This window comes from Acomys minous (genome assembly GCF_964271855.1).
Source record: "Acomys minous genome assembly, chromosome: 9".
NCBI classification, from domain to species: domain Eukaryota; kingdom Metazoa; phylum Chordata; class Mammalia; order Rodentia; family Muridae; genus Acomys; species Acomys minous.
In genome coordinates, this window is record NC_140490.1 from 115,129,401 (window position 1) to 115,145,040 (window position 15,640).

The following is a 15,640-nucleotide window of genomic DNA, read 5'->3' on the forward strand; positions in this document are numbered from 1 at the left end:
GTATCAGACTTGGCCCAGTGTGGTAATCCCCCAGCACTACAATGGATCTCAGAAATAAAAATTGTCACTGCACTGGCAGGTCACGTTTTAGACAAAGCTTATAATTTGGGGAGGAGGCCCAGGGGATGCTGCTCAGACGCAGAGCAGGAGGCTAATGTTCACAAGGCCATGGATTCAGTTCCAACACCAAAACCAAAAACTGTGGGGGAGGGGGGCTAAATTCTATTATACTGTCCTTCAGCTAAAATTGCAGTGGGGGCAGATTTCTCTGTCCTCAAGGATGGCATAATACAGATGAGGAAAAAAAGACTAATAATAATGATTTTTAATCTTCCTGGGTTTGATTCTCCTTTAAGCTATCACTCTATTATGGGTGCTTAGGTGTCTTGTGTCTGGGAGAAGTTGAAGGCTTTGTTGGACTTTGAAGGGTTAGTGGGTTTCTAGATGAGCTTTAAGGAAGGCAGTCACTGGAAAGAGCCACACAGCTCTTCCCACAGAACCTTGAGACTTGAGGTATCAGGAGGGTTGACAAGAGCCCAAAGGTGCATCCCAGGAAGAAATAGAACAAAACAGGGAGTGGGAGTAACTCACCGCTACAGTGCCCACCCAACATGCACAAAGCCCTGGGTTTTATCCCTAGCTTCACATAAACCAGGCGTGAAATGTGCACTGTAATGCCGACCCTGAAGAAGTAGAGACCGAAGGATCATAGGTTCAAGGCCAGACTTGGCTACATAGCTACATAGTGAATTCAAAGCCATCCTAGGATATATTAGACTATGTCTCAAAGAGAGAAGGAGGGGGAAAAAGGGGGGGAGGAGGAGGAAGAGAAGGAGGAGGAGGAGGAGGAGGAGGGGAAGGAGGAAGAGGAGGAGGCAGAAGAGGTAAAGGAGAAAAAAAAGTCATTCCTTTTGCCAGTAGCCCTCCCCCAGCCAAGCAGAGAAACCAGAGTGGAAAGAAAAAGGCAGCCTGGCTTTGAGTGCCATTCCGTCAGCTACGGATGACCCTAAGTTGTGAAAACAACAAATATTGCCTTAGTTGCAAGCACTCATTGAATGAATTAAAATGCGAGGTCCTAAGCTCTGAGGAAGCATTATGGCAAACCTTGTGGAAAATTGATCATCAAATATAAGAGGCACACTTAAAGAGGGAAAAAAGCGTCAGCAGAAAACAACTTTTATTGAAGAATACGACGACATAGGCGGTTTTTCAGCGCCCTGTGTTACTGGGAATTTTCCTGTGTGTTTAAGTCACTGTGGCTCCTCCTGTCTTTTTTGTGCCTTTTGGAATAAGTGCATGGTTTTTTTTAAGAGCCCTCTGGTCATTTCAGTTTTACTGCCTCATCTCTCGCTTATCTGAGAAAATTTTCCATTTCAAAGAAGGCAACTTGACTTATTTAGCATTTACTGTGCCTACACCAGAATTTAATGCTATTTTTTAATGAAAAGGAGAAAAAGAAAGAAATATCCCTGGATTCTTCCACCCACTAAAGGGCTAATGGGGATGCTATGCATTTATTTAACATCAGGACCACCTAAGCAATGGGTGCATCTGACTCAGACAAGACCCATTTAGGACACTCCCACACCCAGAGCTCAGCGTCAAAGACTGGAGGCTCAGCACTAGGAATGCTATGTTGGCAATGTGAGGAGAGCCACCTAACCTGGAGACTAGCAGGAATTCAACAAAGGGCTTTGTGATGACAATGGCCAGGTGGTGACCCAATCATGCCTCTTCAGTGTATCACTGCCCTGGAGTAAAGGTCAAAGTTCACTCAGGTGTGGGAAAAGACTCCATGTTCCTGTGAATGCCTTCCCCAGCCACCAAATCATCATTTTCCTACTCTGTTATCCTCAAACTGGTGGCAACTGTACAGATTGGCCTTCCTGCTTCTGTCTTGATCTTTACCCTATATTTTCTCTGCTTGGAATGTCTTTGTCAACACACAGCCCTTTGTCAAATGCCTGCTAGTCTCCTGATATCCCCAAGATAGCATTCCTAGTATGGAGTCATACTGGAAACACTGCTCATTAAGCCTGTCCCCTCCGCTACACTAATCTTCCTGAAGTCAAGGAATATTTGTCTTCCTGTGGTATTGTGTCTGTTGACCATCTGCCCTACCCCCTTAGGTGACACACAGTAGGTACTCAGCAAATATGGAAGGTAAGAAGTCCAGCCACACATGCCTACAAAGCTAACACCAGTCAGCCTGGAATAACAGTCACTAATCTCAGCCAATTTTCCTAATATTACAGACTCAGAGAAAAATGAGGATTTGTCTACAGTAGCCCTTGGATAAGATTTTTCACTTACAGGCTCAGTAATAGATATACCGGTTGCTGACCTCATTCAGTGTTTCTCCTTGAGAGTAGCCCCCATGCCAGTGGGGAAGGCAGGAGCTGGTTTCCTTGCCGCAGCCAACCCCTGTGCATTGCAGGCCCTTAGCACCATGGCTTGAGGCTAATTGGCAGGCACTGCCTATGCAAGCTCCGGAGCTCAGCAGCCTGGTGTTTAAGTGACTTCTGGTCTCCTCGTTACAAGCAGTGACTCTGAAAACTCATTGATTCTGACATCTGGATCCTCGTCTGAAAACGTCAGGGGAAAAGTTTCTCGGTTCGCTATTTCTGGAGGTTGGAGCCAACTGAAGCCTATCCCGGGAAAATGCTAACAGTCCTTGGTCAGAGTATGGAGGAGTTTATGATGTAACACATTCAGGTGCTAAAGTGCCTCCTAGTCCCGACTGTTCAGAATTAGCATATACAAGGAATTTCTGTCAGCCTCACTGCCCAGACCTTTGTTCAGCTGATGCTAGCACACACGATCAAAGGGATGCTATTTTCTCCTGGAGATGACTCTCTTAGATGTCCATCATCCCATTCCGCATCCCACAACATCCACGGCTCTTTAAAAGGCATCTTATGAATACACATAGGCTTTTCCTCATGCTCTGCGAACCTGCAGGTTATTTCGAGTTTTACAAATCAAACGCTAGTTTTATATTTGCAATATTGCTTCCTGGACCCTAGATGCGGTGCATGAGCCCCACTGTAACATCTCTATAGCACAGAAATTCACAGGATGTGGCTCTGATTTTAAAGCATTCCCAACATCGCTTTGCACTGAACTCACTACACAACCAGCTGCCTTGAAATGACTACTTTCCCATGAAGACAGACACACTCTCACACACTCACATTCATTCGCTCACACACACACTCGCTATGTCCCAAACTCACTCACACACTCACACACTCTCGCACACACACACTCACACACTGTCCAACTCACTCCCCCACACACACTCACACTCTCATATAATCACATACTCTCACACACACTCACTCACTCACACACACTCACATTCACATTCTTTCACACACCCTTACACACTGTCCAACTCACTCTCTCTCTCACACACACACACTCATTCCCACACTCTCACACTCGCACACACTTACACTCTTACATATGCGCATACTCTCACACACTCTCTCAAACAACTCACACTCTATCATAAGCACACACACACACACACACACACACACACACACACACAAACTACATGCCTGCATCATTTTCTTACCAGATGCATGGATCAGCATCCAATCTATAGATGTGCTTATTCTTCCTGGCACAGAAGATGCACTTAAGCACCTGCTACAGGTTGGGAACTGACTCATAACCTAAGCAATTTTGTGCTCCTTGAAGGAGAAGAGAACTGATGAGCATACCCGCAGCCAGCCATCCCTAGGCATGCCCCCAAAATGCTCTGCATCAAATCATGCATTCTCCCCAGATGTGGTGATTTTAAAGGTCAGCTCTCCAATACTCAGATAAAAAATGAGGTTTTTACTGACTTCTGAATGAGCTGTGGGTAGCCACTATCTTAAGAGGGTCATTTTATTTTTATCCCTGCATTACTAAAAGCAACACCCTCCTAGACATTAGAGCGAACAACCTTACACTTACTCACTGATTACTTTCCAGACAAGACCAGGAAATCTAAAAGATTGTTACATATGTGAAAACTTGTATTGGGAGGGGGGACCGAATATTTTTAGCAGGGAAAAGCAGCCCTCAGCATTGCCTTGATCAGCCTCTACTTCCTGATTTTATTAATGAGGTCCCGTTTCTTTTCTAGTCACTGCCCAGCACCACAACCATCATTCTCTCTCACACTCACGCTTGACACCAACCATCTGTATGTGGAGAGCGGGTTGAAAAGAGGCACCCATGAGCCCGAGTGCCTGTCACATGAGGGTCAACAGTAATTGAAAGTCTAGAGAGCAGTCAACCTCAGTTGAGCTTCCCCGTCTCTAAAAATAATCACCACCAGTTGGCAGAGCCCACACGCCAGGGGGCGCTGTGCTGAGCACTTTGCGCCATGCTCACAGCAGCCCTGAGAGGAAGCCACTGTAGCCATAGCATCCTTTGGGAGTCTGAGCACACTGACTTTGACATGAGGACCACAGTTCAAGGGCAGCCTTCATATTAACCTGAGAAAAGTTATTTTTACCAATACTGTGCCTTAGGCTCTTTGTCTACAAAACAGGGGAAAGAACATAAATAACCAGCTATTAAACTCTTATTATGTCCTGCATTTTACAGACAGAATAACTGAGATTCAAGTTGAGTAGCACTGCAACTTTAAGGAGCAGTAAAGCCAGGTGATACGCAGGCGAACCTTGACCTCTACCTCTGTGTGGTTTGCTCTCTGCATCACTGTCTTTTTTCTGTTCCCAAAGTGGGACAAACACTGCGGGACACTGGAACTAAAATTCTTGGCAGTGGTATTCATGGCACTGGAACAGGTAGTCTGTGCAGCCTGTCCACAGTCCTCCTTCTATAGATTGCTCTGGGTTAGGTGGCCTCACTTCCTTTGTGACCCCTAGATCAGCTGAGTATCACAGTGTACAGCCATGCTGGAAGCCAGTGGAAAACACATGCTTTAACCCAGGTGTGAAAGAAGCTGAGCCACCTGGGCCTTCCTGGGGAGAAAGAACACTGCAAAGAGCGTAGTTCGAGAAAACCAAGATTATGACAAATGACATTAGGTCAGAAGTATAATGCGCCATTTTTATAATTTAAAACTCATGCTGCATAGCACAAAATAAAATAGACGAAGCATTGAACTATAGCAATACATGTTTGCATTTGATTTAGATGCATTATTTTACAGCCACAAGATTAATTCTAGATCGCTGAGAATTCATGAGACGATGAAGAATACCATGTTCCTGAGATGTTTCTGAAGTCTTCTGAAAATCAATTTGCCAAACTCCCTGGCTACCAGGAAGGAGAGCTGATGTTTTGTGGCTGCCTGAAATGACAAGCCCTCCCCTGGCATTCCCTTTTGCTTGATGGGTGGAGAATGGTTGTGAAGTTACACTGAGCTCTGTCTAGTGGGACAGAAGTGTCTCAGCTCCAGCCAGTGTTCCCTCTGCAGGAAGCCATCAGATGGCCTTGAGGCTGCTCTGTTGGGACATCTGGGAACCTGGGCATTTGTGTGATACCCTCTTCTGGGTAAATGCAGGCAATTTTTTTGTATTTAAGCAAGATGCAAGAATATATATATATATATATATAAGAATATATTTACAGAAACACATACATGCATAGATTGCAAGTCAGCTTCTTTGGCCTAGAATGCCATTGTGAAGAATCAGAATACAATGCCCTTCCACCAGCCATAGCCCTGACTTCATCTTGGCTGAGAATTAAGACTTCTTAGTTAAACTTGAGAAAGGAAAAAGTAAGCAACGAAGAAGAAGAAGAAGAAGAAGAAGAAGAAGAAGAAGAAGAAGAAGAAGAACGAGGAGAAGGAGGAGGAGGAAGAGAAAGAAACCCTTTGTAAGAGTTTAGCATTTAAGTGTTTCTAAAGTAAACCAATTAAAGGTACTTCATCAGCAGAGGACCCATGTGTGCGCATGTGGAGATGAAGCCAAGGTGCATCTGAGACCAGAACAAACGACCTCTTTTGGCACTCATCCAGCAGCTGCTTCTTACAGTTTTATATTAAATTGAGCCCTCTTCCGTCCAGACTGCAAACACCTGGATACAGGTATCAGAAGCAGGAGCTCATGAAGAGCCAAGTTCTGAGACCCCAAGTGCACTGCTTTGTTTGGTTTTTAGGGGAGGGCTGCATCACTTCTAATCTGCTTGAGAGAGTGTCATCAGGAATTCATATTTCACATGCGCTCTCTGGCACAAACAATATTTCCTCATTTATTTTCCCAAGCTGTTTCCTGTGACTTGCCTTTCTCCGTGTTTGCTCAGGGGAGGTGTGCCATTAAGTCAGAGGCAGCTCCTCCGTCTCCAGGGAGAAGCCTGACATCGCTCAGGCAAGGCCTTCCTTCTATTATTTATAGATAAAACACTTTACATTGTAAAATAGCGGGCCGGGCCCCATCTAAAACCCTCTTATGAAATAAACTGAAACGCGGTCTGCATTTCAGAAAGGCAAGGCTGGGGGTGCTGAAAGTTCGATTACCCAAAGGTCACAGCACAAAAGCAGTAACTCTCCAGGGGCCCTCCCTGTGTGTGAGTCCTCACTGGGCATGGGCACCTGGATGCCTAAGAGCCTGGTGATATGAAATGGACTAGCTGGCATTATTTTCACACTTGCCACTGTGCCAAGAAGCTCCCCCGGTGCGTTAGCTCACAGATTCAGCAACATCTCTATGGCATTAGACAGTACTATTAGTCTCATTTTAAAGATAATGACATTGGATCGCCGGAGATGTTATTAAGATTCACTCCTTGGCCAGACTGTGTGGTCTTTTCCAGCCAGGCCTCGGCTTGTAGGCATCCATGTTCTAGTCTACTTTACCCAGTTTTAGCAAGAAACTTGTTGGTTTGATATAGCCAGATGCCCCCGTTCCCAGAATCTAAACTAGCTCCTCTCTCCCGCCATCTCCCAGGCAAGCTCAGCAACAGTCCCATAACATCAAATTAACCAGAACACCTCCTTATTCCTCTGGATTCTCTTAGGGACTGTTTTATGCAATGACCATTACCTTTCTGCCCTTGGCTACAAGGTCCCATTTATCTTTGTTGTATTGGACGTTGAGCCCAGCTACCTCTTATTGCAAAGCCTGCCACAGTGCCCCTATGCCGACTCTGATGCCAATGGATCAAGTTTGCCTTCCCATTCTTTGGCACGGATCATAAATAATGTTTTGTTTTTAGGTACCCAGTCTGTAATTGACAAAGCCTAGATTTGGGCCCCAATGCCTGTACTCTGAATTACCTACCACACTACACTTGCCTTACTTGCTGGTCCCCAAGATGGATGTGCTCGAGAAACTAAGAGTAGAGGCCACTCTACTTTGTGGATTCCCATGTCATCCCTAGGATGAGCATCTTGGGAGCAAGTGCTACTGAGAACCTTGACAAGTCCCTAGCAATGGACAGATGTTTACGGTTTGACTCAAAGAAGGGAACAATGTGAAGAGGTGAAGACTAATTAAATTGTACAAATTATCACTTACTAATGGGAACATGACTGATGAAAGAAGTAAAGATTGACAAAATATGTATGGAAACCAGGTTCGTAATAAATATGTAGTGTCGGCTAATTTTTGTTTAGAAAGCAAAAAAAAAAAAAAAGTGAAAACAAACCAGCAGAAGTCATCAGCCACATGTGATGGTCACAAAACCACACTGCAGCTTAGCCGAGTGGAAGGCTATAAGGCCTGGGTTTCCCTGAGTCTCTCCAATTCTGGGATGGGAAAGATATGATCTCTCCAGGCAGCGCAGGCATCTGATAAATAGACGAACACCTCATTCCTCCTCCCTCCAGAGGCAGCAGTCACTTACATTAAGTTCCCATTTGATGTGGCAAAATGGCTTTTCAGGAAAATGTGAAGGCTAGATGCCAAAACGCTAAGTGTGGCCACTGCCGCTGTGGTATTAGGAATGGCCTGTGTTTTCTTTTCTTTCTCCATGTCGATTTTTTTTTTTAATTTTCCATAACGAGCATGTGCCACTCCCATAATAAGAAGGAGAAACGGTGCCTTTTGTGAAGGCTTTTCAGTAGCGGAGTCACGAGGACAGCCAGCACCCACCCCACCCCCTTCACCTCTGAGAGGAGGAGGTTTTTATGGACATTGTAAAGGACAGACTTTCAAGCCCTGGGAAGAAAAATGGTGCTCCCTCCACTCGGTGATTTATTCCCTCCAACCCGAACTGCAGGTCTCCCTGCCACCTCGTCCAGATTTAAGTTTTCAAATGACAGTGTTTCTGCCTTCTGTAAGACCTATCCTGAAGGGGCTGGGAGTGGTGCCACACGCCTTTAATCCCAGCACTTGGGAGGCAGAGGCAGGCGGATCGCTGTGAGTTCGAGGCCAGCCTGGTCTACAAAGTGAGTCCAGGACAGCCAAGGCTACACAGAGAAACCCTGTCTCAAAAAAAAAAAAAAAAAAAAAAAAAAAAAACCTGTCCTGAAGTTGCAATCCACCCACAAGAGTTACTCCATAGATGACCACCCTTACCGCGACAAACATGCAAACTCCAGGCGAACTGTGGTGTTTCTAAGGAGCAAGCAACGAGGTTTTTAATCACTGTGTGTTCAGTCTCACGCTGCACGTCTTATGGTGCTACCATTCATCCCAGTGTCTCATAACGTACAGTGATACATTTTACATCTCCTAAATGGACCCTGAGTTTTCATATCACAGATCGGAAGAATGGCTTTGAAAATCCTTTTGACTCCTTTATTTGAAAACCCTATTCTTGGAATGGGGTAATTAAATTCCTATAGTTTGATATAACCTCACCTCCACTATTCTAGCTCATAAAGAAAAAAAATGCCAACCATCTTCTCTCCGCTTCTGCTGGAAATGGAATTATACCACAGATATTTCTGCTAATGCAAGTTAAAATCCTGATAGCCTACGCCATTGTACTTAGACCAGAAACCTCTTTCTCCGGCGTTATCTGCATGGAAATTAAAGTGACTGCAGAAGTCTCCCGCACTTGATAAATGCATTCAAACTTTCTTTGAGAAAAAAAAAAAAAAGTAAGAAGACCTCAGCGTCAGGACTTTTAAACCACAGTTCAATCTGAGGAACTGGGGCCCAGAGGTGGCTTTAGAATTCTTTAACTAACAGCGTGGTTCTTCGTTAGGACTTCTTAGGAAATGATGATAACTAAGTAGAGCCATGCCCGAGTAGGGTACCACTGATGTCACGGCGCCTGATGCAAGGGCAGGTTATCTCATTTCTTCTTTGTCACCTACCAGGTGATAAAATCATACTCCTGTTTTACTGAAAGCTTCGGAAGCATAAGGAGGTAACCGAATTTGTGCCTGACCTGAGGACACGTTCAGCAGTAGTCAACCCCACCTGTGATAACTTCAAGTTTAAGCCTCACCCATTGTGCCATGCCTTTTACTGCACTTGGGGCTCAGAAATCAGTATTTCGCTTTGCTGTTTTGAATTTCTAAGTATGACTCCTATACTTGTGCACATTAATAAGTCCATATGCTTTCGTCTTATGTTAATCTCCGATTTTATTTCGGCAGACTCCAATATTGAGCCTTCAAAAGGAAAGTGTGAGGGTAGAAAAATCCCGTCCTCAGTTAGGGATTTAGATCATGGGGTAGAACTCTTGCCTGGCAAGGGCAAGGCCCTGGGTTCAATCCCCAGGATTGGGGAGAAAGGAAAGCTAAACAGGGGTAGATTTTCCTAAGCTACCTGCCAGAAATCCCAAATACCCCCTTCATCCAGGTCTACGGAGCTGTTCACTGTTGGGTAGTGTAGGGACAAGCTAATATTGGCATAGAGCAGGCAGACTCAGAGCTCAGAGGACAAGGTTACAACAGCAGCTCTGTCTTTCCAAATTCAGAATCTAGGTGGTCTGTATTTGTTTTCTGTTCTCATTTGTTCTATGATGGCTCTGGGAGGCCCCTAGGATACAGTTATAAATGACCGAGAAAAGAGTTGAGTTACTAAGGTGTACAACGATTTCACACTACAAATAGATTTGTTCCTGAACAAGGTTGGCCATGCAGGGCTCTTGTAATATGAATCAATGACAAACACTTCTCAATGGAGCAACACCACACATCATAAGTAAAACACAAAGGGATAGAACAAAGCAGCCTTGGCCATAATATTAAATGTTCTCAGAAGAGAATTAGTCCAAAGAAAGCATGGCCTCGGGGCATCTGGATAGAAAAAGAGCGATGAAGAAAGACAATGAAAACAAGTTAGTTAAAGAAGTAAAGCACTGCTTACCAAATGATTCCACTTTTCTATATGCACAGCAGATATAAAAGTGAGTGTAATGAGTTGGAATAGATATTATTAACTTTTAATTAAGTTCCTTAGTAATAACATACAAACTGATCGTTCACCCAAACATCTCAATTAAGGACATAGAAAAGCGCATCCCTTCTAGCTCTTTGTCAGCTTTGCATCAAGTGATTCAAACAGCTGAGCCAGTTCAAAGACTCGACACGGGAGAAGTAAGCCTGAGGCTTATTCAGACTTCCTATAAAGACACTAAAGCGGTCATTCTTAATGTCACCGTGCTCAGGAAGAACTACAGCTGCACATTCGTCTTTCAGCATCCAAAGTTCCCCCACCCACAATCAGGTATGTGGGGAAGCAAGCTGGTGTGCTCTGCAAACAGGAAATATCAACAAGAGCTTCATAAACTGTGACTAGCCTTAGAATTACACTTATACTGTGAGCTGCAGTTGCTTCTTAGCTCAAGACTGAGTATACATTTCAATACTGCTCTCAACAAAAAAGAAAAGTACAGGTTAGACTTAGGAATTGAAACAATCTGGTGATGTCCATCAAAGCACCAATCTGTGCAAGCTACTCTAGAAACAAAGTATTTGTTTGGTAAGGAAAGTACAAACAAAACTCTTTATTGCTAGTATCCTGTTGATTTTAGTAGAAAAATAATTTAGCTGATGGTCAGGTCTCTACTTAGAATGAAGCCTACCATTTCCAAGGACAGTCTAGACTTTTACCTTCTAAGCCACGCTTCTTGGAACATTAGTAAGGCAGGATGGTAATATGCATTCAGTAAAGGTGGCTGCTGGTAAAGGTCTCTTCCTCATTCTCAAGTTCAGTCTTTTCACACTTTAGCTTTTGCAGGATGGACCTTCATCTTTCAATCTCAAAACCGTTTGCGAGCTGAAATTCCCCCTTACACTAACAAACTGAAACTTACTACTAAATTAGCTGTATGTGTTGCAGTCGGTGGCATCTCAGAATGGAGAAAATGTGGCAAGCTTAGAAAATTAACTTTTTATCACTTAGGAAGACTCCCTTTGCATATTATTTTATTAAAGGTTCTTCTTCTTTTTTTTTTTTTAAGTCCTATGATTTAAAGCAGAGCTTTTTGTTCACTCGGTGTTTCCCAAATTGTGCCCATGGATGCTGCTTTTTCATGAGACTGGCATTCTGGGAACATATCCTGGGAGAGATTGCTTATTCCTCCATCACCCTGTCTAAGGCTCTCCTCTCATCAGCATTATCGAGAGCCCACAATAAAATCCCTTCAATCAGAAAATGAAGGTAAGCATGTCTCAGGGTCAGCAGAACCGAATGGATGGCCTAAAACCCTACAGAGACGGAAAATTCCAGCTGGCAGTTTATTCTGCTTAGGAAACATCTGTGTCCATATTGATCGCTTCTTCTACAGATGATGTACCACTCGGTCTGTTGCAAATGCCTTTATGGTGGGGGGATTGAATTGACAGAAGAAGCCTACTGCATCATAGGATGGGGTGCGCAGTTTGCCGACACACTCCTCCCTATATATCCTAACTTTGGGAGGAAGGGACGTGTGTGTTTTTCTAGAGCTGGTTTTTAAGTTCCCTCGGTCGGTATATTTCTGCTTGCGTGTCACTCTGCAGATGAGTAACTGGTCTCACAGAAAGGTTAGTGTGATACAAAGCAACCAGTGTGTGGCTCTTGTAGTTGCAAAGGTCCCTTTTCAGGCTGTGAGGCAGGACAGTTAATGACAAGGATACCCTATAGCACTAGCGCTCACGTGGAAAGGATCCAGGATGGACAGATGAGGCTGAAAGGTTACTGTGTAGTTTCGGAAAGACCTACTGAAGCATTGTGTAACTAACTGCCCCACCTCTCCTCCATGTCACCGGCTCCTTCTGCTACCAAACTGCAAAGGTCACTGTTGTCAAATTGACAGATGGAAAATCAACTTGGGAGAGATTATCTAGATGAGGGTTAGCTTCTGAGAACATCTATAAGGGATTATTTCGATTGTATTAATTGCTATGGGAAGACCCATCTTAACTGTGAGCAGGACGGTCCCTGGGAAGAAGATCCTGGGCTGGAGAAAAGCTGCTGAGCGCTAGCAAACACGCATGCTCAGTCTACTTCTACAGTGTAGACACTATTGGGACCCCTGTCTCAATCTTCCATTGCCTTGGCTCTCGGCCATGATGGGCTGTGACCTTGACCTGTGACATGAAATAAATCCCTCCTCCTGTCCACTGCTTTTGTCCTGGTATTTGTTCACTGGGCCTGCAAATGGTTTATTCCTGGTAGAAAAAAATAACCTCGAGATTGTGGCCTTAGGCCAGGCACTGTGGCGCATTACTATGATCTCAGAAGTTCAGGAGGTAGAGGCAAGAAGATGAGGAGTTCGAGATCAGCCTTACTTGTGAGCAGGATCAGTCCATGGGCAGGAGATCCTGGGCCTGTATTTGGTGGAGAATTTACTACATAGTAAATCCAAGGCCAGCCTGAGCTACATGAGACTCTGTCTTGAACAAAGCAGTTATGGCTTTACTGCCCACAGAAACATAAACCATTTTATATCTAACTGTGGGATTCTCTCTTTCTGTGCCCATAAAGTCTCAGTTCCTGGAGTTGCTCTTGGTCCGATTACCATCGGGCTGCCCTGCTTTTTTCACATAAATGAGTTGAAACATGCTCAGGATATATGTATGAAAATTGTGTTTATGACCGTTTAAAGTTAAAATTCAGGGCCCGTGAGATGGCTCAGCTGGCAAAACACACTTTCCTCAAGCCTAACTACCTGAATTTGATCCCCAGACCCCACACGGTAGAAAGAGAGATAAACTGTTCTCTGAGTTTCATACTGTACTAACCTAGGCAGCCAAACATTAGCACGCGCGCGCATACACACACACACACACACATGTGCATGTGCACATGGACACAAGCACACACAAAAAAATGTTTAAGTTATCTTTCAAATAAACTTGCCTTTCAACACAAATAAGATACTTTACTGTAGTAGCTATCTTTTCTTAGAAAAACCAAATTTTTTTGTTGTCTACCAAACAGAACTGCATAACTGTGGATAAACAGTATAATGTAAGGATGAGTCGCGTGCTCTTGTCCTTTAACTATGGTGTAGTCTAGTGCAAAAAAAATTCACATCCAAAATGAAGGCTGGCCACTTTGACGCTATAGTTCAGTTTCTGCTTTGTCTTAATTCTGCATCTAAAGGCCTTTAGGCACAATGCATGTTCCCCACTTCTCCACAGTTTCCGATGCTCCTTATTAACTTATATCAGGCTGATTCATAGTATTTGCTACCTACTTGGCCACTGAAGGCACCTAAGTCTAGAAACCCAATGGGCACACTAGCATATTAAGTCCACCTTAACCAGAAATGGCAAATCGTTTATCTCAAAATTACAACACATGCCATGTAGCCCTTACTGGAAATATTTCTGCATATCTGTCATACACAGACCTGGGACAGCTATGAGGAGTAAGAAAAGAATCCAGCAGCCAAGACGAATGGCCTCATTCATTACCCACCAGAGGGCAAATTATTTACATGTATAACAATGCATTCGAAATACATTCTCCAGCATCGTCATCAATTTCCTTAGGTACAAAAGAGGCTCATTTAAATGGTTCTCGGGGCGTAAAAAGCAGCAGAGATAGCTTCATTCTCGAAACTGAGCATTATTAACATGTCAAAATAAATACCAGGCAGAAATTTAGCAAGGAGATGGTGTCTATGGGCAACGCAGCCTGAACCCTCTGGAAACTAGGCCCATGTATCCGAAAGCAGCCTTAGACGAAACCCAGTTTGGCAGTGCCAATTAGTCTGAGTGGATGTTATTCTTCTCCTTAGATCTGTTGACAGTGCATCCCAGAAAGTTATTAAGTGTCTCCTTCCATGAGTCATAATTCTTTTTTTTTTATATATATATGTGCTTAAATTCACTATAAACAAGGAAAAATGGGCACTATATAAACAGAAGCATTAATAAGTCTCACCCAGGGCATAGGAATAATACAGCCTGTCTCAAGGTCTGCATAAACAGCAATGGCCGTAGTTTTCCATCTGTCCTCTGTGTGGCTCTTTCTCTCTTGGTACCACCTCATCTCTCATTTTCACCTATTACTTCTTCGGGGGACTTGATGCAAACAAGTTTGTGGAATAGACTACTGATGGCTCCTTTCTCATCAGGTGTAGCGGGCCACAGCTCTCCACAGCCCCTCTTCTTGCCCCTGCCAGCGAGACTCGAACTGTTAAGCCTAGGTCTTTACAAGTCACTCACTCATTCTCCTAGCTTCAGTGTGCGGCTTGAAGGTCACTCATCTGCATGTTATCCGCAGGCTACGTATCCAGCCTGTACTTTGAAGTGGTCTGGTTGGAATCTGTGTTGTCGTCTAAGAGCAAGCTTCTAGTACTTTCCCCCGCTCACGTTAACTGAGAGAAGGGCAATAGCTCTGGATGCCAACAGCAATTGTGTCCCTGTTTTCATGAATGTCACCAGCTTTATCACAGTGAGAGTGTCCTCCTCCGAGCTCTCCTCATCACACAGACAACTTTTTCCAGACCCTTCTTTGGTTTGGCACACTTCAAAGTGAACAACCGACTTACAAAATTAGAAAGAATTGAAACTGCAAGGCTTGTAAGAAACAGAAAGTCAGAGGGATTTGCGATGGGCAGTCAGGCAGTATCAATAAAAGAGAAGTGAGAAAACCAAGCTGTACAGGGGGCGTGGGTATCACTCCACACACACACACACACATACACACACACACACACACACAGGCATGCACACAGGCACATCGCTACTACATTGGTGGAGACTCAAAACGTTTTGCATTAAAGTCTTTTGTAAGCTTACACTCTGCTTTTTTAATCAGTCAAAACTACTACAAGATTTCAGGCAGGCTGTTCTCAGTGGACACTTGATCCTCCCTCACCTGTCAGGGGTTATTTCGAGTCTTTTCTAGATTCTGCTCTCAGAATCCAAGAGGAGTTGCGGCCCTAACACTGGCCCCAGGGCCCACTCATGGGATAGTTTCTCAATTAATGATTGATGTGGGAGGTCCCAGTCCGTTGTGAGAGCTGCCACTTCTGAGCAGGCTGTCTGGGGTTGTATAAGAAACCTGAGCAAGCCATGGAAAGCAAGCCAGTAAGCAGCATTTCTCTACAATTCCTGCGCTGATGTCCCGCAATAGTCAGTGATCAGTAAGTGTACACTGGGGAAAGGCTCTGTGCTCCAAGCTGCTTTCATGAGTTTTTTAATCACAGAAACAGAAGCAAACCCAGTCTTTCTGGGGCAAGACATCGGAGGAAGAAAAGGAGGGAGAGAAAAAGACAAAGGAATGTGAAACACAGCCTAATGAACTTTACCAGTTCCAAGTGTTTTAGC

At 44.2% G+C, this 15,640-nt stretch overlaps 1 protein-coding gene across 1 annotated transcript in view; it reads right to left on the bottom strand.

Annotated features, from left to right (window-relative positions):
- TPH2 (tryptophan hydroxylase 2) overlaps nt 1-15,640 on the bottom strand; it is a 112,598-nt gene that overhangs the window by 19,340 nt on the left and 77,618 nt on the right. The gene's annotated exons all lie outside the window — the stretch shown is intronic.